Source organism: Lactuca serriola, chromosome 4, assembly GCF_051521515.1.
Source record: "Lactuca serriola cultivar US96UC23 chromosome 4, Lser_US96UC23_V15, whole genome shotgun sequence".
Lineage (NCBI taxonomy): Eukaryota > Viridiplantae > Streptophyta > Magnoliopsida > Asterales > Asteraceae > Lactuca > Lactuca serriola.
The window spans coordinates 154,555,057-154,581,855 of record NC_136411.1 but is presented as its reverse complement, the minus strand read 5'-3'; the positions used below and the strand labels follow the sequence as shown (position 1 = coordinate 154,581,855).

Genomic DNA, 26,799 nt, shown 5'->3' with positions numbered 1-26,799 from the left:
TCGTATCGAAATCTACTTTGTCTTTTCTAAATTTTTTCGATCGTTGTTAGATTTAGGAAGAAATGCTCCATTTTGAACTCAAATCTCTCTCTCTCTCTCTCTCTCTCTCTATATATATATATATATATATATATATATATATATAATGAAGACGTGAAAACACTACTTTTATGTTATAATTCTACTATGAATTTTGTTAATGCGTAGTATTACCGTAAATTCTAATGTGAATATTAACGATGATTATTCGTATATTTATTTGTAGATGTTCTAGTGTGACTGTGTGACTATTAACATATGATTAGTCATATATTTATTGTTGAATAATGACATAAGACAATATTTATAAAATTCATAGCAGAATTATATATATATATATATATATATATATATATATATATATATATATTAGTTCGGGTAATGACTGGGAAGAAGAATCTTAGCCTCTTATTCTTAAAAAGAATGGTTAATGTGAAATAAATGTAACCTTTTAATAATTTTGTGTCGTTTCTATAAATATAGAGAAACCTGAAGGAAGAAATATGAAAAACTGGAGGGTAAAATTGACAATTGCTCTAAACATAGGCTTTCTACTGCAAGTGATGTCCAGTCTACCTGGATTGATGCACTGGGTTTTATACCATCTGGAGCGTGAGGTTGGGAGTTTGATTCTCTTAAACTATCTTTTGTGGTGCCACATGTGGGGAATTTTTTCCTAGAAAACTCTATGGGGTCTGAGTTTGCCCTGTAAAGGAGCTCGAACTCGTGGTGCTCGTTGAAATATTATGAGTAGGTTTTTACTTAATTCGTTTGTCGTTTCCAAAAAATACGCATTCTACCAAAGACTCACGCGTCTCTACTCTCATAAGCCATGTGTCTTATTCTTATTCGTTGAGACTCTATTTTTTCACCGATTTAGTATTTTTGTCATATTTTTTTCTTTGAAAAAAGAAATCTAAAAAAACGAAGTTTTTAAAATTTAATTCTCTATAAAATGAGTTTAGTCATTAAAATTGAAAAAAAAATTATAAAAAAAAAGGTAGAAAAAAAATCTCCAACAATAATGAAAGGTTAAGATATATTTCTATTCACTATACTTAGGAATATTTAGTTTTTATAAGATATAAGGGGTTTTTTTTATCTAAATTCAATAAAACAAATGATAGGGTTCTTTGTAATACTATTTTAGTGAGTTTATAAAAGAAAATTTTCAAAACTATTAGTATTAAATATACGATCGTTCTCTTTAAATGATTCTAACTTTTTATTAAAAAATAAGATGTGAAAATTGTTTATCTCCAAATTAAAGTTCCTTTTAAAGGTTTATTATATATCATATATTATGAAATTTTTGAAAAGAAATTTTAAAAAATAAGGTTGTTTAGATACTAAATTTTATTTTAAAAGATTACAAGTTTTTTAAAAAAAATATTGAATATAATATGATCCAAAATGAGATAATTTAAAAATTCATGATTCAAAAAAAGGTTATGAGTCAACATGTTTATGATCCTTAATTTGTTATGATCTAAAAATAATTTGATTCGAATATTTTATGATCCTTAATTATATATTTTATTATTCAAAATGTATAATGATTTAAAATTTGTTTTTGAACAAAAACTTTATTTAACTAAAAGCGTATTATTCAAAAATAATATTATTCAAAATATTATTATTAAAAATAATTTGTTTGAAAATTTTATGATTCAAAAATAATATGATGGTTAATATTTTTTGTATTTAAAAATTTAATAATTGCTAAATATTAAAAAAAAAGTAGAACTGTTATTTAGTTGAAAACATAAAAAGATCAAACAATTAAAAACAAAAAAAATAATAACTGAGTCTCTCTGTGTGTGTGTGTGTATATATATATATATATATATATATATATATATATATATATATATATATATTCTCAAACAACGTTAAAGCCTTCTTCAATGATGAATGATTGAGACATTCAATCAAAGGTTGAATCGTCATATTGCACTTAGACGTTTCTAAGATCAGCAACAAAATTCTAATGTTGTATGATAGACAAAATAATGGAAGTAGCAGATTGATCCATGAATGAAACATTTGCAGAAGTCACCATAGAGAAGAAACACTACAGAAAAGCTTCGAAATTTTGAAAAATTCTTCAATAGCCTTTGAATATTTTGGAAGCGTAAAGTTTTAATTGTAGATCGTCGTGAGTTTAAATAGGGCTTTAGAAACTCAAACGGTTTAATTTTGAGTTTGAACCGTTTAACATAAGTGGTGAGAGAAAAACCGTCGTTCACGTAATTAAGACCCGTCACAACATATGTTATCAAAAATCCCCCACCAATGATCACGAAAAATAGGTCCAATAACCTTTTGCCAGCTCACCGTCATTGTAACCAAAAATATTGGCTAAAGATAACTATTGGTGATAGCATCTTCTATTTAAAATACACGCCATTTTTGAATTTCGAACTTCTATTGAATGAAACGTGCCATTTCATTTTGCAGCCGTTTAGCAATCACTAATCCAACCTTCAACTTAGCAAAATTTGAAATAGAGTCCATTAGAATTAGGACCAGGATTGTAATAATCAAAAAACTTTTAGAAATGTAACCAAGTTAAGAAGAGTTTCATCCAATCATGGGAAGAATGACTAGAATCACAAACTAGACTTTGTGAAATCTTGGTTCAGGTTGGTTAGATTTGAGACCTCAAGGATTCTATAACACTCGGTCCTTCAGGTAAACTTCTTTCCTTATTTAAAAGTGTAATTTTGGAGTTTTGGTCATTACGCAGGGCGTAATGCAGCCTCATGTGCAGCGCATATGAGGGAAATATGATGTGGGGACTTAACGAGCTACGCCCTGTGTAGATCAAGCTACACAGTGTGTAGCAGCCCAGAACCAAAACCCTAATTCCGGGGTTTTGAGCCCTATTTAAAGGATTTAATCTCCTTGAGGCCTTTCTATCATCAACCTCCATCTTCCCAAACTTCCCATTTGAAACCCTAATTTAATTTTAGTCCATTTTTAAGCTTAAGAGTGTTCCTGTGTGCTTTTTGAAGAAAGAAGAAGGTGGTGGATTTGCTTAGAAGCTTGAATCAGCTTTGGATCTGGAAGTTCCTTTCCCTCATCCATTTCCCGGAGGTATAAAGTCTCCACCTTGATGAGTTGTTATGATATATTTATTTTAGATTTAGGTTTTCATGCTTTTGTTCCCATAACCATGGTGTTCATGAGTAAAAGCTACTCTTAACCATTGAAGAGTCATTTCCATACGTTTTTAGGGTTGTTAAGCCATAAAAATGAGAGCTTGGTCACTCTTATCCATCCATGCATGTGTTTTGAGCTATTAAATGGCCTTTTGTACTTAGATTGTGAGTTTGTACCCTTAGTACGCATGTAAATGGATAAAGTCAGAGACTTTATCCATTAAGACATTCATCTAGCTTAGATCTAGAAGTTTGGTGGTGTAATCCTCTATATTAAGAACTTAATGAGAAAAGTGCACATCAGCGTGGTACATATGGCGTAACTATGGCTACGCAGTGCCTTGCCTTGTTTTGTATCGTAAAAGCCACTTGGTGTTGTACGTCTTCATGTATGTAAGGTGTAATCTGGATGATATTGACCTTTGAATTTTTTATCATTGACCGTTGACTTTGACCAAGTTTGACTTTAGGTATTTTAGGGTGTTTTGAGTAATGGATTGAGACTTGGACCCTGTTTGATGTATAGGTGACCTGTAGAGCCGATATTTGGAGCAGTGATCAGTTCAACTGTGTTTTGGGCTTTGAGGTGAGTTTTCCTCACTATACTCGTAGGTCGAAGGCACCAGTACCGACCTACTAGGTTATGTTATGTATCCTGGTATATAAAATGATGTTATGATATAGTGATTTGTTAGATTAGTAGATCTATATGATTACATGTACTTGCTGGTTATATGTTATTTGTTACATATGTCGACATATTATGGTTGGGTTGAGGCGGACCTGCTTTGTGCTGAAGGCCAATATACTCGGGCAGTCCAGTTGATATTGTAGGCTCAAGAGAGCGGTCCAGTTTATGAAGTAGGCTCGGGAGCAGTCCAACTTTAAGTTGTAGACTTGGTAGCGGTCCATCCTTGTGTTGTAGGCCTTGTTTATGTGCATTGTATATATTTTGCTGTGTGGGATATGTTTGGGGGAAACTCACTAAGCTTTGGCTTACAGTTTGATTTCATGTTTTCAGGTACACTAGATGATCATGGCAAGGTGAAGACATGATTGTGCACATCATCCTTGGATATTTTATTAATAGATGAATTTGGGATACTCTGATTGATGACTATGGCTTTTTGGAAACAATGTTTTGTATGGTTTATGGATTATTAAATGGTTTTGAAAACTGAAAATTTTTACTATGATTTTTGAGATGTTAAAAGTTGGTATCAGAACCTTTGTTTGAGAGAATTGGATGAACACTTTGTGACTCAAGACTAAAACTAAGGATCTGCAAAAATATTTTTCAAAATTAACTCTAAAAAAAGACCAATAGAAAGGATATTATGCGTACAATCAGCCAGAGCCAAGGAAAGTGTTCCCAAAGATGCCCACACTTTTTCTCTGTATTGATAATATGATAAAACTGCATGCTAGTTGTAGGCTAGGGATTTTCAGGAATTATATGATAGAATTGCCAGATTTATGATGCCTGATAGCCTAAGATAGTTTCTTGTTATGCAATATGGAACATACATTATTATTGTAGTTGCTTAGTGTAATGTCCCAAAATTTCATAGTAAAATTTTCATTTTTAAAACCACAAACAATACAAATGATTTGTTCCAAAACCAACCAAAGTAATTATATCAATTAAACATCAAAGTAAAAGTCATAAAAGGCAAATGCGAAAAACATCGGGGAATGTTGTGCAGTCACGCCGGGCCCTTCCCTTTGCAACCAGAAGTACCTGAAACCACAAACACATAACCATAAACACAAAGCTTAGTGAGTTCACCGAATTACCACATAAAATACATAACCTTGGGCCTATCCCTCACATTGGGCCTAATCCATAATAATGAGCCTAACCCTTCCTAAACAATGAGCCCAACAAAACATACAAAGGGGTCTAGCTCGTCATATAATAGGTCTAGCCCAATATACAATGGGACCAGTATACTCTTGCAATTGGGCTCAGTCCACTCTTGCAATTGGGCCCAGTCCACTCTTGCAATTAGGTCCAGTCCTACATGCATGCCAATGGGCCCAGCCCAACATACAATAAAAGAGTCACCAAGACAGCTAAAATTCTACATAACATATCCTAGTGGCCCGATATTGGTGCCTTTAACCCACGGGTACAATGTAGAGACTCACCTGTCTCACGAATCAGGTAAACCACAGCTCAAAGCCTTGCAACTGTTGGAATCCTAAGTCGAGTAGGACTTGGAGACCAAGTAATAGCAACTACATGGTGTTCACAGAAGCAAGATACCGTTGCTTTATCATCTTGCGAGGCTGAGTTCATGGCAGCCACAGCGAGTGCATGTCAAGCAATATGGCTTCAAGATTTGCTTGGGGAAATAATGAACAAAGCACAAGAGAAAGTTATTCTTAGAGTTGATAACAAGTCGGCTATCGAACTAACTAAGAATCCCGTTTTTCATGGAAGGAGTAAACACATTCACACGAGGTTTCACTTCATTCGTAATTGTGTCGAAAGGGAACAAGCAGAGGTGGAATACATTCCCGGTGAAGAACAAAGGGCAGATATTCTTACGAAACCATTAGCTCGAACCAAGTTCAAGGAAATGAGGAGCTTGATCGGGGTTGAAGAATTCTCTAGAAGGACTTAGAGATTCGGGGGTGATTGTTGGAATCCTAAGTCGAGTAGGACTTGGAGACCAAGTAATAGCAACTTAGTTTTTAGGAAATCATAAACAAGTAGGTTTCTAGTTTCCTAATTGTAATCTAATTACAAGTCGGTAGTTAGGAGTATATATACACATGGTTTTAGGTCGAGTTATGATCATTGGAAAACATTGTAATATCGTGAGTTTTGAGAGAGTTTCTCATATAATCAAAGAGTTATTTTGATTAAAACAATCGTGTTTACATATTCCAATCTTTAGCAACCGCTGCTACTACACTCCTATCACAACATATAAGGTCCAACCTTAGACTATACACTAAAATCAATCATCTTGACCAAAATTCAACCCATGTCAAAAGTCAAAAGTCAACGGTCAAAGTCAAAGTCAACAACCCAAAATGTCAACTATTTAGCCTGGCATCGAGACCAACCCATGGTCAAGTTGTTAGAGCCCACTCGGTCCAATTCCAATTCGTCTTGACTCAACCCTTCCAACTCAGACAAGGAAAATTATCTGAGCTGACCTCACAACATGAGCAACCTTCTATTACATCGTAAGCCCCAGATAAATCAGCAGAAAAATAGGATCTTCCAATCTCATGTTGTGAGACCTCATGTCACACGTCGTGAGCATAGTATGAAGGCAAAATTCAAATATTAAGTCCTTAATCCATTAATCCTTTTACTCTAACTTTCCATAAGGTCTTATAACTCCATAATACATTTGAACGTCGATGCTTTTAAGACATGTATGTCCAATACATGTCTAGATCTCATTTGGATCAATATTGAAGAAAATGTCATCCAACTTTCATGCAAGGTTCCAAAACTCAACCATTCACTAGATCTGAACTTCATGACACTCTAAAGACCTTTATAACCCATAAACTTGCCAACTTTATGGTTTTCATTCATTCAAAACTGCTTAATCAAGGAGGAAAGTGGGATAAAAATTAGATCTAACCACAAACAACCAAAAAATATGGAAGCTTTGACACTTACAAGGGTTCAAAAACAATGTGATGTGATGATGGTGATGATGATTCATTGCAGGCCTCACCAAAAGATCACCTTCTTATTCTTCTTCTTCAAACCAATAAATGCTCCAACAAGGCCAATAATCAATCAAGTAATGAAGGCTAGGGTTTTCTAAGGTGAAAGGGGGTTTGGAGGCTGATAATGAACGCTAAAATAGGTTTAGAGGGGATTAAATATGAAGAAAACCCTAAATGATCATGAGATTGGGCCGCATCAGTTCTCACGTTGTGAGCCGCTATGCCTCACATAAATTAGATTTCGTCCTCGAAATCACTCCTTACTACCTTCCAGATACGCCAGAGAACCTGGACAATTCTTCCGTAACCCCGATACGAACTGAGAAGTTGACTCATACATACAACGACCTTCCAAAACTACAATCGAACCCAACCTTAGCAGGATTTACATACCCTGGCGATAAACGAATCCTTGCCCCACTAACTTTAACCACTGAAGAAAAACCATCACTACTCTGCCCAAAATCCTGAAATCCAATACCTTGTCTGATTTCCCGACATTCAAAACCATTATGAAACACAACCAATACGACTACACTTCACAACACAACCGAACGAAACCCTTTTGACCCTGAATTATCTTGCTAATACCGCTGGAAAACAGAATCCCTAGTCATTCAATGCTACCGAAAAGACCTTTCATTTGAAAACAAGGGTGACTCCCATCGCAAGTCTCACCCCTAAGTGCCAACCTAATACATAACTCACATACCACTATCCAAGGATTCACATATTCATTATATTTGATGTATTCTGATTCAATGGTGGCCTTCTACTAGGCTAGGGTGTAGAATCCCTAACCGTCCGCTGCGATTGACAATCTCACGCCTAGTCACATCGAGACTCCATCGAAGAGTCTAACTAATAAAGGCTACCCTAGCCTACCTACTACACAGATTCAGTCCGTTGATGTAACGCCCGGGTTTTCAGGGCTAAGCATTTTTGTCAATGTAATAGTCTAGGTCAACTATTGTAACTCTTTTTGAAGTAATAAATATAAAATATTTGAGTATTATGTGAATTATGTGTGTTTATGTGTTTATTATTTAATTATAAATGTATAATTAATAAAGAATAAAAATGAGCGTCAAAATCAAAGTGTGAGATAATCCTGATATCTCTACATAAAGTTGTAGAATACGTCTCAAGGTTTCCGTACATATAAAGAATGCCGAAATCCGAGCTATAACGAAGAAGTTATGGCCCGCCGAAGTTTTACGGCAAAACCGACACGACACCGGAAGACGTAAATAGTGAATTTACGATAGAAGACTTTTTAGCCTTATCAATCTAAACAAAAGTCGTAGAATATGTTAAACTAAGAACATCGATAAAAAGAACGCCCAAATCTGACTTCGTATGAAGAAGTTATGATTTTTCTAAGATTCGGCTTAGCAGTGCACGGCCTGAAACTCAAATTTTAGTTCGAGCGGTTTTTGGCTTACGCAACGTAAATGAGAGTTGAAGATCTCATTAATAGGAAATCAACGGTAAAAAGACAGACAAAAACAGAGTCCGTATGTAGAAGTTATTAATTTTACGCAGACGTTTAACAGTATAATCTCCTTGTACTGTTAAATTTAAGATCGATCGAGAATTGGCTGACGGTGTCAAAATGAAAGTTGTAGATCTTATTATTACCTACGCGTGGATATAAAGAACGTCAAAAACGGAGGTCGTATGTGAAAGTTACGGATTTTAGAAGTCGGAAGTGTGCTGTGCGAAAATGGGTGATGTGGCACAATCTTGGCCATTGCTTTCTCCCCAAGGCTTGCCACCAGATGGTGACATGTGGCACCAAGTTCAGCCACATTTCACCCTATAAATACCACCTCTCCCACCCTCATTTTCTTCACACCTTTCCCATTCTTTCTTCTCTTTACTCTCTCTCTCTCTCTAGAACCTCTCTCTAGCCCCGAAATCCCCCGAAAAGCCTAGGGAACCTCCCTAGCACGAGGCGGAAGCCCCGGAGTGCTCGAAGGCTCCGAGAAGAAGAGCTTTTCGGCTCGGGAACGCTGCTCCAAGCAAAGCCCGGTTTTCTATAAAACCCGTTGTAAGTGAGCTACGCCTACGCTATTTTTAATATAGCTTTTATTTAATTATAGTAACGTTATTAGGAACTTATAATAAATACTTGGGCTATTATTATGGGTTATATAAGTATTTTTTTGACGCTTATATGATAATAATAATAATAGCTAGACTATTAATTAGTCTCGACGAATAATAAACTAAACTCTAGTGGTAATAATACTAGGTTTCGTCGAAGAAAATTCTTTTTAAGAAGCGAAGCGCTGTCTGAGTTCGGAATCACCACCTTTTCAGGTGAGTGCATATTTACTTTCAACTTACACATAGATATGAAGTATTTAATATAAATTACGTGCTATTTGTGCATATTATCTGAATACTTGCTATCTATGCTGGATGAACGTTTTATACATGTTTTCAAAGATTTAAACTATATATGTATTTTATATCTACAAAATGTGTTGGGTAAAACATGGGTAGATGTAATAGTTGCTGTATGACAAAATAAAATAATGAGAGGCCTCGTTATAGATGTTATTGATGATCCAGTCATCTAGCGGAGTATAGATGACGACCACGGACTATTTTAGACAGTCCAGTGGAACACTAGCAGGCTCGCAACCTGTAGGTGTTTATTTGAACTGTGTGTTTATTTGAACTGTGTGCTCACCAGATGTACTCCATCCCCCACATGGTTGCCTATTAGGACATTTATTGCTGAGGAATCCCCTTAGTAGTAGTGTCCGTCCCGATGATGATCCTTAGGCTAGGTCCCTTATGATAGGTGTTTAGGGACGTAAAGTGAGGATAACGGGAACGGGTAATCGGGTTATTGTTGATTGATGAAATTAATAAACTATTTATTGTGGGTTGAAAACCCTATGTGCTCACCAGGCTCCCAAGCCTGACCCACTCAGTTTTATGTATTACAGGTAGTGGCGCATGAGCGTAGATGTGATGTTTTGGACGAGGGATTACGGATATAGGCCTGTAGATATGAAATAATGTAGTAAGGCTTATATTGTACTGTTTATGCTTTTGATCTGTACGAACATGACATCCCAAGTCTTTTAATGAAATACATTTCTATGGAAATGCTTTTGATAAATCTTTATCATATTATTGTTTTGGGACAAATTCCGCAACACTTTTATTTAAAATGTTACTCTGATTTTTAAACAAAGCATAAACAAACCGGTCTTTTCTGGCCGTGATTTTGGGGATGTCACAGTTGGTATCAGAGCATTAGTTTAAGCGAACTAGGAATTTGTAGGATTTCTAGACTTAAACTTAGAATGCTAAGCGATGATTGTGAGGTGTGAGCACTAGCCTATTTTAGGAATTGTGCCTAAAATGCTTTTATGTGCTAAATGCTTTGTGCATAATATGCTGTTAATTGTTCGGATCTATGGTCTGTTGCCGACCGGATCTGGAAACTTTATGTGTTTAGGATTCTAAACGTACGACTACGATATTAGAACTAACATGTAAACGTTTCGGAGTGATAAGGACGATTTAAACGTCTATCCTAAATAAAGATCTAAATTCACCTTATTCGGTGTATAGATCAAGATGGCAAGGACTCGTAGCGGAAACGTGAACGCGAATGGAGATAGGAACCAACCCCCAGTGGTTCAACAAATACATGTTGCACCTGAGCCAGTCACGATGGCCGGAGTGCAAGCGATGATCCAGGCTATGTTGGATCGTCAAATGGAGGAAACTAGACGTTTGCTCCAGCAAAATCGAGAGGAAGGCACTATTCGGATCGAACAGCCCGAGTTGAACGAAGGGCAGACTGAGGAAGGAGACTACAGTGGAACTGTTGGTCAAGTCAACCAACCAATAGTTCAAGAAAATAACCAAGATGACGGATTCGAGAGAAATGGATGCAAGTACAAGGATTTTCAGACTTGCAAGCCATCGACTTTCACGGGAAAGGAAGATCCAATCGGAGTCATGGATTGGATCTCGGAGATGGAGTTAGCTTTCATGACATGCGGTTGCAGAGGAAAGCTACAGACCACATTTGCAGTACGTCAGTTTCGAGGAGGCGCTGTACGTTGGTGGAATACCTTGGGGAAGACTTTAAGCCCCAACAAGCCCCTGCAACTGACATGGGCAGAATTTCTGGTGCAATTCAAACGAAAATACTGCTCGGCTCAAAACCTGTTAGAGTTAGAGAACCAGTTTCTAACCTTGAAGAAGGGAAGCATGTCAATCGATGAATACACGAACAACTTCACAGAAAAGATGGAGTTTGCCTTGCGTCTTGTTCCGGATGAGCTGACGAAAATTGATAAGTACGCAAAGGGACTTCCATGGGAGTACGCGGTGCCAGTACGTCAGGCACCTACTTTGGAGGCAGCTATCTGGGCTGCCAAGTCTGTGGAGGACATGATTAAGGGAAGAGCTGCCAGCAAAATCGAGGTTGGCGAGAAGAGGAAATTTGAAGGGTCTGCTAAACCCAACAAAAAGAAGAGCAAGTTCGGTTCAAAAAAAATTCGGGGGAGGAAACGAATTTAAATGGTGCGAGAAGTGCAAGAAGAAGCACTCGGGAAAATGTGGCGATGAAGTAACCTGCTACAAGTGTGGGAAAACAGGGCACTATGCCAATGAGTGCACCACCAACAAGAAGGTGTGCTACGAGTGTCGTGAAGAAGGGCATATTGCTAAGGATTGCCCAAGGAAGAAAGATGCGGGAAGGCCCAACATACCACCAAAGCCGAAGGCGAGAGCCTTCCAGATGACGCTCGAGGCTGCAAAGGAGGCAGCAGACGTCGCTTCAGGTACCTTTCTTGTAAATGGTTTGCCTGCAAATATACTATTTGATTCCGGAGCCAACTACTCCTTTGTGTCGCATAAATTTGGTGGGAAATTAGCATTGCCTGTAGAAAAACTAGATAATGCCCTGATTGTAGAAGTTGCCAGTGGCAAATTCGTACCTGTTAGTAATCGTATTAGGAACATCGTCATTGACCTAAACGGAAACGAATTCCACGAAGAGCTATTACCCATAGAGTTAAACGGTTTCGACATCGTTTTGGGTATGGATTGGCTTAGCGCCAACGATGCCGAGATATTATGCCAAAAGAAGATAGTTAGGATAAACCCACCCGGAAAGGAATCATTTATGGTGTACGGGGACAAACGCAGAGTAACTTCTGGAATCATCTCCCTGATGAAAGCCAGGAAATGTTTGTCCAAAGGATGTGCATCATACTTGGCATTCGTAATCGATGCTAAGAAAGAAAAGAAAGAGGTGCAGAATATACCGGTTGTGTGCGATTATCCGGAAGTCTTTCCCGAAGATCTTCCCGGATTACCACCTGATAGACAAGTGGAGTTTCGTATAGACTTGTTACCAGGAACAACACCGATAGCAAAGCCACCTTACCGATTAGCACTGACGGAGATGAAGGAGCTCATGACACAACTTCAGGAGTTGTTGGACAGCGGATTCATTCGACCTAATTCATCACCCTGGGGAGCTCCGGTGTTATTCGTGAAGAAGAAGGACGGAAGCATGAGGATGTGCATAGACTACCGAGAGCTGAATAAGGCAACGGTGAAGAACAAGTATCCATTGCCGAGGATTGATGACCTATTCGATCAGCTGCAAGGTTCGAGCTACTTCTCAAAGATCGATCTTAGGTCAGGATATCATCAGCTGAAGGTGAGAGAGCAGGATATTGAGAAGACTGCATTCAGAACAAGATATGGACACTACGAGTTCTTGGTTATGTCATTCGGACTAACCAATGCTCCCGCAGCATTCATGGATTTGATGAATAGGGTCTGTAAACCATTCCTCGATAAATCTGTGATAGTGTTCATCGACGACATTCTTATTTACTCGAAAAGCCAGGAGGAGCATGGCAAGCATCTACGAGAAGTGTTGGAGGTGTTAAAGAAGGAGAAGCTTTTTGCGAAGTTCTCCAAATGCGACTTCTGGATACGGGAAGTCCAATTCTTGGGTCATATTGTTAACCAAGAAGGAATAATGGTTGACCCCGCCAAGATCGAGGCTGTAATGAAGTGGGAACGTCCGAAGAGTCCCACGGAGGTTCGAAGCTTTCTAGGATTAGCCGGATATTACCGACGATTTATCCAAGGCTTTTCTTCGATAGCTGCTCCATTAACAGCTTTGACCCATAAAGGAGCTACGTATACATGGAGTGAGAAACACGATGAGGCGTTCGAGAAGCTAAAGAAGAAGTTATGTGAAGCACCGATACTTTCTCTACCCGATGGAGTTGAAGATTTCGCGGTTTATAGTGATGCATCTGGAGTCGGGTTGGGTTGTGTTCTGACCCAAAGAGAAAAGGTGATAGCATACGCATCTCGACAATTGAAAGAGCACGAAAAGAACTACCCCACTCATGATCTGGAGTTGGCAGCGGTAGTATTTGCCTTAAAGATATGGAGGCATTACCTCTATGGCACGAAGTGTAAGCTCTTCACTGATCATAAGAGTCTCCAGTATCTCTTTAATCAGAAGGAGTTGAACATGAGGCAACGACGCTGGCTAGAGCTTCTCAAGGACTACGACTGTGAGATACTTTACCACCCAGGTAAAGCAAATATTGTTGCTGATGCTCTCAGTCGGAAAGTCAATCTTGAAAGAAAAAGGCCAAGAGCGTTAAGAATTGAAGTCGTCTCGACGATTGTGGAAAGTATCAGGAAAGCTCAAGAAGAAGCCTTAGAAAAGAATGACCGAAAGGAAGAACGTTTGGGAAAAACGTTAGTGTTCGGTACAAACAGTCGAGGACTGAAGGTATTCCAAGATCGAATCTGGGTACCTAAGATGGGAGGAATAAGAGATCTTCTAATGGAAGAAGCACACAAGACCATGTACTCGATTCATCCCGGTAGCACTAAAATGTATAGGGACCTAAAACCCTACTACTGGTGGCCGACGATGAAGCTCGATGTTGCGAAGTATGTGGCCGAGTGCGTAACATGCGCGAGGGTTAAGGCACAACATCAGAAACCGTATGGGAGTTTAGAACCTTTACCTGTACCCATGGGTAAATGGGAAGACATCACCATGGATTTTGTGACTAAACTGCCCAGAACGAAGAACGGACACGACATGATTTGGGTAGTCGTGGATCGTTTCACCAAGAGTGCACACTTCATAGCCTCCAACGAGAAGTGGTCTATGGATAAGCTCGCAAACGCTTACGTGAAGGAAATTGTAAGACTTCACGGTGTCCCTCTTACGATTGTGTCAGATCGTGATAGTCGTTTCACGTCAAGGTTTTGGAGGAGTCTACAAGAGGAGTTGGGTACAAAGTTGTGTTTGAGTACTGCTTACCATCCGCAAACTGATGGTCAGAGTGAAAGAACGATTCAGACGTTGGAAGACATGCTGAGAGCATGTACCCTCGAATTCCAAGGGAATTGGGACGAGCACTTACCTCTAGTAGAATTTTCCTACAACAATAGTTTTCACTCGAGCATCAAGATGGCACCTTATCAGGCCTTGTATGGACAGAAGTGTCGTACGCCGTCTTGTTGGCTTGAAGCCGGAGAGAAGCAGTTTATGGGCCCCGAGATAGTCCATGAGACTGCTGAGAAATTGAAGGTGATTAGGGAAAGAATGTTAGCAGCTCAGGATCGTCAGAAGAGCTATGCTGACAAGAAAAGACGACCGATAACCTTCGAAGTTGGGGATTCCGTTTTACTTAAAGTCTCACCGTGGAAGGGACTTATACGATTTGGGAAACGAGGAAAGTTGAGTCCAAGGTTTATTGGACCGTTCAAAGTTCTTCAGAAGATTGGGAACCAAGCTTACAAGCTGGAATTGCCCGAAGAACTCAATGGTATTCATAACACCTTCCATGTGTGTTATTTGAGGAAATTCATGGGAGATGTTCCCGACATAATTCCAATCTCGGAATTAAGGATGGATGAGAATAAAAGGCTGATCGAAGAGCCTGAGGCAATTATTGACCGTAAGACTAAGAAGCTACGACGCAAGATGGTCAACTTGGTGCTAGTCCGATGGAAACATTCGAATGGGCCGAATCTCACTTGGGAAACAGAGGATGACATGATGAGTCGCTATCCACATCTGTTTGCTGATGCATGATTCCGGGACGGAATCATCCTAAGGGGGAGAGAATTGTAACGCCCGGGTTTTCAGGGCTAAGCATTTTTGTCAATGTAATAGTCTAGGTCAACTATTGTAACTCTTTTTGAAGTAATAAATATAAAATATTTGAGTATTATGTGAATTATGTGTGTTTATGTGTTTATTATTTAATTATAAATGTATAATTAATAAAGAATAAAAATGAGCCTCAAAATCAAAGTGTGAGATAATCCTGATATCTCTACATAAAGTTGTAGAATACGTCTCAAGGTTTCCGTACATATAAAGAATGCCGAAATCCGAGCTATAACGAAGAAGTTATGGCCCGCCGAAGTTTTACGGCAAAACCGGCACGACACCGGAAGACGTAAATAGTGAATTTACGATAGAAGACTTTTTAGCCTTATCAATCTAAACAAAAGTCGTAGAATATGTTAAACTAAGAACATCGATAAAAAGAACGCCCAAATCTGACTTCGTATGAAGAAGTTATGATTTTTCTAAGATTCGGCTTAGCAGTGCACGGCCTGAAACTCGAATTTTAGTTCGAGCGGTTTTTGGCTTACGCAACGTAAATGAGAGTTGAAGATCTCATTAATAGGAAATCAACGGTAAAAAGACAGACAAAAACAGAGTCCGTATGTAGAAGTTATTAATTTTACGCAGACGTTTAACAGTATAATCTCCTTGTACTGTTAAATTTAAGATCGATCGAGAATTGGCTGACGGTGTCAAAATGAAAGTTGTAGATCTTATTATTACCTACGCGTGGATATAAAGAACGTCAAAAACGGAGGTCGTATGTGAAAGTTACGGATTTTAGAAGTCGGAAGTGTGCTGTGCGAAAATGGGTGATGTGGCACAATCTTGGCCATTGCTTTCTCCCCAAGGCTTGCCACCAGATGGTGACATGTGGCACCAAGTTCAGCCACATTTCACCCTATAAATACCACCTCTCCCACCCTCATTTTCTTCACACCTTTCCCATTCTTTCTTCTCTTTACTCTCTCTCTCTCTCTCTAGAACCTCTCTCTAGCCCCGAAATCCCCCGAAAAGCCTAGGGAACCTCCCTAGCACGAGGCGGAAGCCCCGGAGTGCTCGAAGGCTCCGAGAAGAAGAGCTTTTCGGCTCGGGAACGCTGCTCCAAGCAAAGCCCGGTTTTCTATAAAACCCGTTGTAAGTGAGCTACGCCTACGCTATTTTTAATATAGCTTTTATTTAATTATAGTAACGTTATTAGGAACTTATAATAAATACTTGGGCTATTATTATGGGTTATATAAGTATTTTTTTGACGCTTATATGATAATAATAATAATAGCTAGACTATTAATTAGTCTCGACGAATAATAAACTAAACTCTAGTGGTAATAATACTAGGTTTCGTCGAAGAAAATTCTTTTTAAGAAGCGAAGCGCTGTCTGAGTTCGGAATCACCACCTTTTCAGGTGAGTGCATATTTACTTTCAACTTACACATAGATATGAAGTATTTAATATAAATTACGTGCTATTTGTGCATATTATCTGAATACTTGCTATCTATGCTGGATGAACGTTTTATACATGTTTTCAAAGATTTAAACTATATATGTATTTTATATCTACAAAATGTGTTGGGTAAAACATGGGTAGATGTAATAGTTGCTGTATGACAAAATAAAATAATGAGAGGCCTCGTTATAGATGTTATTGATGATCCAGTCATCTAGCGGAGTATAGATGACGACCACGGACTATTTTAGACAGTCCAGTGGAACACTAGCAGGCTCGCAACCTGTAGGTGTTTATTTGAACTGTGTGTTTATTTGAACTGTGTGCTCACCAGATGTACTCCATCCCCCACATGGTTGCCTATTAGGACATTTATTGCTGAGGAATCCCCTTAGTAGTAGTGTCCGTCCCGATGATGATCCTTAGGCTAGGTCCCTTATGATAGGTGTTTAGGGACGTAAAGTGAGGATAACGGGAACGGGTAATCGGGTTATTGTTGATTGATGAAATTAATAAACTATTTATTGTGGGTTGAAAACCCTATGTGCTCACCAGGCTCCCAAGCCTGACCCACTCAGTTTTATGTATTACAGGTAGTGGCGCATGAGCGTAGATGTGATGTTTTGGACGAGGGATTACGGATATAGGCCTGTAGATATGAAATAATGTAGTAAGGCTTATATTGTACTGTTTATGCTTTTGATCTGTACGAACATGACATCCCAAGTCTTTTAATGAAATACATTTCTATGGAAATGCTTTTGATAAATCTTTATCATATTATTGTTTTGGGACAAATTCCGCAACACTTTTATTTAAAATGTTACTCTGATTTTTAAACAAAGCATAAACAAACCGGTCTTTTCTGGCCGTGATTTTGGGGATGTCACAGTTGGTATCAGAGCATTAGTTTAAGCGAACTAGGAATTTGTAGGATTTCTAGACTTAAACTTAGAATGCTAAGCGATGATTGTGAGGTGTGAGCACTAGCCTATTTTAGGAATTGTGCCTAAAATGCTTTTATGTGCTAAATGCTTTGTGCATAATATGCTGTTAATTGTTCGGATCTATGGTCTGTTGCCGACCGGATCTGGAAACTTTATGTGTTTAGGATTCTAAACGTACGACTACGATATTAGAACTAACATGTAAACGTTTCGGAGTGATAAGGACGATTTAAACGTCTATCCTAAATAAAGATCTAAATTCACCTTATTCGGTGTATAGATCAAGATGGCAAGGACTCGTAGCGGAAACGTGAACGCGAATGGAGATAGGAACCAACCCCCAGTGGTTCAACAAATACATGTTGCACCTGAGCCAGTCACGATGGCCGGAGTGCAAGCGATGATCCAGGCTATGTTGGATCGTCAAATGGAGGAAACTAGACGTTTGCTCCAGCAAAATCGAGAGGAAGGCACTATTCGGATCGAACAGCCCGAGTTGAACGAAGGGCAGACTGAGGAAGGAGACTACAGTGGAACTGTTGGTCAAGTCAACCAACCAATAGTTCAAGAAAATAACCAAGATGACGGATTCGAGAGAAATGGATGCAAGTACAAGGATTTTCAGACTTGCAAGCCATCGACTTTCACGGGAAAGGAAGATCCAATCGGAGTCATGGATTGGATCTCGGAGATGGAGTTAGCTTTCATGACATGCGGTTGCAGAGGAAAGCTACAGACCACATTTGCAGTACGTCAGTTTCGAGGAGGCGCTGTACGTTGGTGGAATACCTTGGGGAAGACTTTAAGCCCCAACAAGCCCCTGCAACTGACATGGGCAGAATTTCTGGTGCAATTCAAACGAAAATACTGCTCGGCTCAAAACCTGTTAGAGTTAGAGAACCAGTTTCTAACCTTGAAGAAGGGAAGCATGTCAATCGATGAATACACGAACAACTTCACAGAAAAGATGGAGTTTGCCTTGCGTCTTGTTCCGGATGAGCTGACGAAAATTGATAAGTACGCAAAGGGACTTCCATGGGAGTACGCGGTGCCAGTACGTCAGGCACCTACTTTGGAGGCAGCTATCTGGGCTGCCAAGTCTGTGGAGGACATGATTAAGGGAAGAGCTGCCAGCAAAATCGAGGTTGGCGAGAAGAGGAAATTTGAAGGGTCTGCTAAACCCAACAAAAAGAAGAGCAAGTTCGGTTCAAAAAAAATTCGGGGGAGGAAACGAATTTAAATGGTGCGAGAAGTGCAAGAAGAAGCACTCGGGAAAATGTGGCGATGAAGTAACCTGCTACAAGTGTGGGAAAACAGGGCACTATGCCAATGAGTGCACCACCAACAAGAAGGTGTGCTACGAGTGTCGTGAAGAAGGGCATATTGCTAAGGATTGCCCAAGGAAGAAAGATGCGGGAAGGCCCAACATACCACCAAAGCCGAAGGCGAGAGCCTTCCAGATGACGCTCGAGGCTGCAAAGGAGGCAGCAGACGTCGCTTCAGGTACCTTTCTTGTAAATGGTTTGCCTGCAAATATACTATTTGATTCCGGAGCCAACTACTCCTTTGTGTCGCATAAATTTGGTGGGAAATTAGCATTGCCTGTAGAAAAACTAGATAATGCCCTGATTGTAGAAGTTGCCAGTGGCAAATTCGTACCTGTTAGTAATCGTATTAGGAACATCGTCATTGACCTAAACGGAAACGAATTCCACGAAGAGCTATTACCCATAGAGTTAAACGGTTTCGACATCGTTTTGGGTATGGATTGGCTTAGCGCCAACGATGCCGAGATATTATGCCAAAAGAAGATAGTTAGGATAAACCCACCCGGAAAGGAATCATTTATGGTGTACGGGGACAAACGCAGAGTAACTTCTGGAATCATCTCCCTGATGAAAGCCAGGAAATGTTTGTCCAAAGGATGTGCATCATACTTGGCATTCGTAATCGATGCTAAGAAAGAAAAGAAAGAGGTGCAGAATATACCGGTTGTGTGCGATTATCCGGAAGTCTTTCCCGAAGATCTTCCCGGATTACCACCTGATAGACAAGTGGAGTTTCGTATAGACTTGTTACCAGGAACAACACCGATAGCAAAGCCACCTTACCGATTAGCACCGACGGAGATGAAGGAGCTCATGACACAACTTCAGGAGTTGTTGGACAGCGGATTCATTCGACCTAATTCATCACCCTGGGGAGCTCCGGTGTTATTCGTGAAGAAGAAGGACGGAAGCATGAGGATGTGCATAGACTACCGAGAGCTGAATAAGGCAACGGTGAAGAACAAGTATCCATTGCCGAGGATTGATGACCTATTCGATCAGCTGCAAGGTTCGAGCTACTTCTCAAAGATCGATCTTAGGTCAGGATATCATCAGCTGAAGGTGAGAGAGCAGGATATTGAGAAGACTGCATTCAGAACAAGATATGGACACTACGAGTTCTTGGTTATGTCATTCGGACTAACCAATGCTCCCGCAGCATTCATGGATTTGATGAATAGGGTCTGTAAACCATTCCTCGATAAATCTGTGATAGTGTTCATCGACGACATTCTTATTTACTCGAAAAGCCAGGAGGAGCATGGCAAGCATCTACGAGAAGTGTTGGAGGTGTTAAAGAAGGAGAAGCTTTTTGCGAAGTTCTCCAAATGCGACTTCTGGATACGGGAAGTCCAATTCTTGGGTCATATTGTTAACCAAGAAGGAATAATGGTTGACCCCGCCAAGATCGAGGCTGTAATGAAGTGGGAACGTCCGAAGAGTCCCACGGAGGTTCGAAGCTTTCTAGGATTAGCCGGATATTACCGACGATTTATCCAAGGCTTTTCTTCGATAGCTGCTCCATTAACAGCTTTGACCCATAAAGGAGCTACGTATACATGGAGTGAGAAACACGATGAGGCGTTCGAGAAGCTAAAGAAGAAGTTATGTGAAGCACCGATACTTTCTCTACCCGATGGAGTTGAAGATTTCGCGGTTTATAGTGATGCATCTGGAGTCGGGTTGGGTTGTGTTCTGACCCAAAGAGAAAAGGTGATAGCATACGCATCTCGACAATTGAAAGAGCACGAAAAGAACTACCCCACTCATGATCTGGAGTTGGCAGCGGTAGTATTTGCCTTAAAGATATGGAGGCATTACCTCTATGGCACGAAGTGTAAGCTCTTCACTGATCATAAGAGTCTCCAGTATCTCTTTAATCAGAAGGAGTTGAACATGAGGCAACGACGCTGGCTAGAGCTTCTCAAGGACTACGACTGTGAGATACTTTACCACCCAGGTAAAGCAAATATTGTTGCTGATGCTCTCAGTCGGAAAGTCAATCTTGAAAGAAAAAGGCCAAGAGCGTTAAGAATTGAAGTCGTCTCGACGATTGTGGAAAGTATCAGGAAAGCTCAAGAAGAAGCCTTAGAAAAGAATGACCGAAAGGAAGAACGTTTGGGAAAAACGTTAGTGTTCGGTACAAACAGTCGAGGACTGAAGGTATTCCAAGATCGAATCTGGGTACCTAAGATGGGAGGAATAAGAGATCTTCTAATGGAAGAAGCACACAAGACCATGTACTCGATTCATCCCGGTAGCACTAAAATGTATAGGGACCTAAAACCCTACTACTGGTGGCCGACGATGAAGCTCGATGTTGCGAAGTATGTGGCCGAGTGCGTAACATGCGCGAGGGTTAAGGCACAACATCAGAAACCGTATGGGAGTTTAGAACCTTTACCTGTACCCATGGGTAAATGGGAAGACATCACCATGGATTTTGTGACTAAACTGCCCAGAACGAAGAACGGACACGACATGATTTGGGTAGTCGTGGATCGTTTCACCAAGAGTGCACACTTCATAGCCGCCAACGAGAAGTGGTCTATGGATAAGCTCGCAAACGCTTACGTGAAGGAAATTGTAAGACTTCACGGTGTCCCTCTTACGATTGTGTCAGATCGTGATAGTCGTTTCACGTCAAGGTTTTGGAGGAGTCTACAAGAGGAGTTGGGTACAAAGTTGTGTTTGAGTACTGCTTACCATCCGCAAACTGATGGTCAGAGTGAAAGAACGATTCAGACGTTGGAAGACATGCTGAGAGCATGTACCCTCGAATTCCAAGGGAATTGGGACGAGCACTTACCTCTAGTAGAATTTTCCTACAACAATAGTTTTCACTCGAGCATCAAGATGGCACCTTATCAGGCCTTGTATGGACAGAAGTGTCGTACGCCGTCTTGTTGGCTTGAAGCCGGAGAGAAGCAGTTTATGGGCCCCGAGATAGTCCATGAGACTGCTGAGAAATTGAAGGTGATTAGGGAAAGAATGTTAGCAGCTCAGGATCGTCAGAAGAGCTATGCTGACAAGAAAAGACGACCGATAACCTTCGAAGTTGGGGATTCCGTTTTACTTAAAGTCTCACCGTGGAAGGGACTTATACGATTTGGGAAACGAGGAAAGTTGAGTCCAAGGTTTATTGGACCGTTCAAAGTTCTTCAGAAGATTGGGAACCAAGCTTACAAGCTGGAATTGCCCGAAGAACTCAATGGTATTCATAACACCTTCCATGTGTGTTATTTGAGGAAATTCATGGGAGATGTTCCCGACATAATTCCAATCTCGGAATTAAGGATGGATGAGAATAAAAGGCTGATCGAAGAGCCTGAGGCAATTATTGACCGTAAGACTAAGAAGCTACGACGCAAGATGGTCAACTTGGTGCTAGTCCGATGGAAACATTCGAATGGGCCGAATCTCACTTGGGAAACAGAGGATGACATGATGAGTCGCTATCCACATCTGTTTGCTGATGCATGATTCCGGGACGGAATCATCCTAAGGGGGAGAGAATTGTAACGCCCGGGTTTTCAGGGCTAAGCATTTTTGTCAATGTAATAGTCTAGGTCAACTATTGTAACTCTTTTTGAAGTAATAAATATAAAATATTTGAGTATTATGTGAATTATGTGTGTTTATGTGTTTATTATTTAATTATAAATGTATAATTAATAAAGAATAAAAATGAGCCTCAAAATCAAAGTGTGAGATAATCCTGATATCTCTACATAAAGTTGTAGAATACGTCTCAAGGTTTCCGTACATATAAAGAATGCCGAAATCCGAGCTATAACGAAGAAGTTATGGCCCGCCGAAGTTTTACGGCAAAACCGGCACGACACCGGAAGACGTAAATAGTGAATTTACGATAGAAGACTTTTTAGCCTTATCAATCTAAACAAAAGTCGTAGAATATGTTAAACTAAGAACATCGATAAAAAGAACGCCCAAATCTGACTTCGTATGAAGAAGTTATGATTTTTCTAAGATTCGGCTTAGCAGTGCACGGCCTGAAACTCGAATTTTAGTTCGAGCGGTTTTTGGCTTACGCAACGTAAATGAGAGTTGAAGATCTCATTAATAGGAAATCAACGGTAAAAAGACAGACAAAAACAGAGTCCGTATGTAGAAGTTATTAATTTTACGCAGACGTTTAACAGTATAATCTCCTTGTACTGTTAAATTTAAGATCGATCGAGAATTGGCTGACGGTGTCAAAATGAAAGTTGTAGATCTTATTATTACCTACGCGTGGATATAAAGAACGTCAAAAACGGAGGTCGTATGTGAAAGTTACGGATTTTAGAAGTCGGAAGTGTGCTGTGCGAAAATGGGTGATGTGGCACAATCTTGGCCATTGCTTTCTCCCCAAGGCTTGCCACCAGATGGTGACATGTGGCACCAAGTTCAGCCACATTTCACCCTATAAATACCACCTCTCCCACCCTCATTTTCTTCACACCTTTCCCATTCTTTCTTCTCTTTACTCTCTCTCTCTCTCTCTAGAACCTCTCTCTAGCCCCGAAATCCCCCGAAAAGCCTAGGGAACCTCCCTAGCACGAGGCGGAAGCCCCGGAGTGCTCGAAGGCTCCGAGAAGAAGAGCTTTTCGGCTCGGGAACGCTGCTCCAAGCAAAGCCCGGTTTTCTATAAAACCCGTTGTAAGTGAGCTACGCCTACGCTATTTTTAATATAGCTTTTATTTAATTATAGTAACGTTATTAGGAACTTATAATAAATACTTGGGCTATTATTATGGGTTATATAAGTATTTTTTTGACGCTTATATGATAATAATAATAATAGCTAGACTATTAATTAGTCTCGACGAATAATAAACTAAACTCTAGTGGTAATAATACTAGGTTTCGTCGAAGAAAATTCTTTTTAAGAAGCGAAGCGCTGTCTGAGTTCGGAATCACCACCTTTTCAGGTGAGTGCATATTTACTTTCAACTTACACATAGATATGAAGTATTTAATATAAATTACGTGCTATTTGTGCATATTATCTGAATACTTGCTATCTATGCTGGATGAACGTTTTATACATGTTTTCAAAGATTTAAACTATATATGTATTTTATATCTACAAAATGTGTTGGGTAAAACATGGGTAGATGTAATAGTTGCTGTATGACAAAATAAAATAATGAGAGGCCTCGTTATAGATGTTATTGATGATCCAGTCATCTAGCGGAGTATAGATGACGACCACGGACTATTTTAGACAGTCCAGTGGAACACTAGCAGGCTCGCAACCTGTAGGTGTTTATTTGAACTGTGTGTTTATTTGAACTGTGTGCTCACCAGATGTACTCCATCCCCCACATGGTTGCCTATTAGGACATTTATTGCTGAGGAATCCCCTTAGTAGTAGTGTCCGTCCCGATGATGATCCTTAGGCTAGGTCCCTTATGATAGGTGTTTAGGGACGTAAAGTGAGGATAACGGGAACGGGTAATCGGGTTATTGTTGATTGATGAAATTAATAAACTATTTATTGTGGGTTGAAAACCCTATGTGCTCACCAGGCTCCCAAGCCTGACCCACTCAGTTTTATGTATTACAGGTAGTGGCGCATGAGCGTAGATGTGATGTTTTGGACGAGGGATTACGGATATAGGCCTGTAGATATGAAATAATGTAGTAAGGCTTATATTGTACTGTTTATGCTTTTGATCTGTACGAACATGACATCCCAAGTCTTTTAATGAAATACATTTCTATGGAAATGCTTTTGATAAATCTTTATCATATTATTGTTTTGGGACAAATTCCGCAACACTTTTATTTAAAATGTTACTCTGATTTTTAAACAAAGCATAAACAAACCGGTCTTTTCTGGCCGTGATTTTGGGGATGTCACAGTTGATCATAGAGTCTCCCTACTACAATCGTGATCTAACACCTTAACTAAGACAATTACAATCAGGTCTCATCCTCAGGAGCCACGCACTTACTACTTCACGATCAACGTGATACTATCCAGTCTGCTAGAATGTAAATCAACCAGATCTCATCATTATTCCATCACTGGTTCGAAGGCTTATGACTATCACTTTCTGCCCAATGCATATCCTCAAATTCCTGAGCGGTTTGCTTACCCAAGTTAACCTAACTCATCAGGCCTTTCCCATGGATTTCAACCATACTATCATAGCCAACCGTTCCTCGCCCACAGGTCTCACTTAATCTATCATAACTAAACGGGCATCGCCTACGAGTCTCACCCAATATACATAATCAAATAGGCCTCGCCCACGGGTCTTACCCACCAGAGGGATATACAAGCCTAAAACACCATCACAGCTCCAAAAATCCTTATTCCCAACAAGGAGTGATTAACCAACAATAATGGTCCGACTTAGCCCATACATGTGTTGTGATCCTCCTACAGTCTAACAACCACTTCTGCAATGGTCTATCACATCCTGGTGAATGCTACGATTCCATCATAAACTTACAACCCTTTCACAACAGTCTATCAATCTTATGTATGTCATGGCTACCTCGTAGTCTTACAAAACTTCCATAACAGCCATGGGCCCAATCCATGGTTCTGCCCTCCATCTACCATACCAAACCATAATCAATCATGAGTCGAAACCTCCTCCGACTATACCCTAATCAGATGTCCAAGTCATGCTTCGAACCCAAAAGCCTTTATCATACAAGAACAGGCAGAGAGGCTCTAACACAAACCTCAACCTAAACCTATTCACATATCCGCCATGCACCACTACTGATGTGTCACATATTATGGCGAAATGCCCTGAATCCCCATTCCTTATGCAAACCTCAATCCAAATCGCAACTAGAACCAGATCTCCACTTGACTAGGGTATAGAAATATCCCTTGTTCTGCACCTAGAGTTATTGCCATTAATCCAAACGGTTCTCCCCTACTTGGGTTCAAATGCGTTATGCCAACCTCGCAATTGATGGATTTCCGAACCATCTTGCCACCTCACTACTCCACTACTGCCATCCTAAGGTTACAAGGATTAATATTCCATGCCCATAAAAACTAGGGTACCCACACCCTATACCAGATTAACACGTCACTACCCAAGTAGGAAGACCTTGTTCTACCCCAAAACACTCTCCAGAAATATAATTCTAAGTCTTTAATCCACATCTACTGATGATAAAGAACTATAACCTTGACTGGAACGGACATACCACCAATCCAACAACCCATTTGCTGACAAATTAATGTTCTCAAAACATCTCCAATAGTTACAATTCAAATTCACTTGACAATCCCAACGTCTGAACATATCCGTGCGACCAAAGCACCACCCACGCACTACCGCTCTTACTATACTAGCAATAGTGATCGGATCAAAGAGCCTATCAATAATCAACTGACACCCATCATGAGAGACACAAGTACCTCTGAACTTTAATTTCATTATCCCAAAAGGGGACAACCAGTTTCCATGAGATCTTTTCCCTTAAAAACTTCTGACGCGAGGACAATGCTCACAATCTTGAAAACGTGACAGCAACATCCCCGCACTCGTGTTCTGACCAATCCCTTACAATTATCAACAATGAAAAATCTCAACCATCTCAAATTCAAATAATCAAATGAAATTACACTGCTACTCCCTCTGACCCATTGTGTTGAATTTAACACATACATATGGTTGCTGATCCTACAACAGGACACTCAGTTCGCTTCCACCCAAGGCTTGCGCTAACAATGGATGATGTCCTAAGAACAACTCATCTAAATAAACTCCAATCATGACTCTTGTCATGAAAAATGGCATATGGAGATCTTCTTATAATAATAGTTGGGCAATCATAAAGAAACTACGACCCTTAGGTGGGGATTTAACTGGACTGAACATAACGTATTAACACCCAATCACATAAGCAAAATCAATTAAAATGCATGAAGGAATACATACTCGCGAGGTCTTGAAGTTTTGGCTCTGCCTCCTGAAAGACCAAAGATGATGGGGTCTAAGACACACCTATTAA

The 26,799-nt window shown here is 39.8% G+C and overlaps 3 long non-coding RNA genes across 3 annotated transcripts in view; all 3 read left to right on the top strand.

Annotated features, from left to right (window-relative positions):
- Positions 1-8,779: 8,779 nt before the first annotated feature.
- Positions 8,780-9,988, top strand: LOC145100403 (uncharacterized). Its single transcript, XR_013705016.1, has 3 exons — positions 8,780-8,958; positions 9,163-9,230; positions 9,869-9,988. It is a non-coding gene; the product is annotated as an uncharacterized LOC145100403 (long non-coding RNA).
- Positions 9,989-15,977: 5,989 nt separating this feature from the next.
- Positions 15,978-17,242, top strand: LOC145100402 (uncharacterized). Its single transcript, XR_013705015.1, has 3 exons — positions 15,978-16,212; positions 16,417-16,484; positions 17,123-17,242. It is a non-coding gene; the product is annotated as an uncharacterized LOC145100402 (long non-coding RNA).
- A 5,989-nt stretch (positions 17,243-23,231) lies between these two features.
- Positions 23,232-26,799, top strand: part of LOC145100401 (uncharacterized) — a 106,042-nt gene continuing 102,474 nt past the window's right edge. The window contains exons 1-2 of the long non-coding RNA XR_013705014.1: positions 23,232-23,466; positions 23,671-23,738. This is a non-coding gene — a long non-coding RNA (uncharacterized LOC145100401). The remainder of the gene's footprint in view (positions 23,467-23,670; positions 23,739-26,799) is intronic.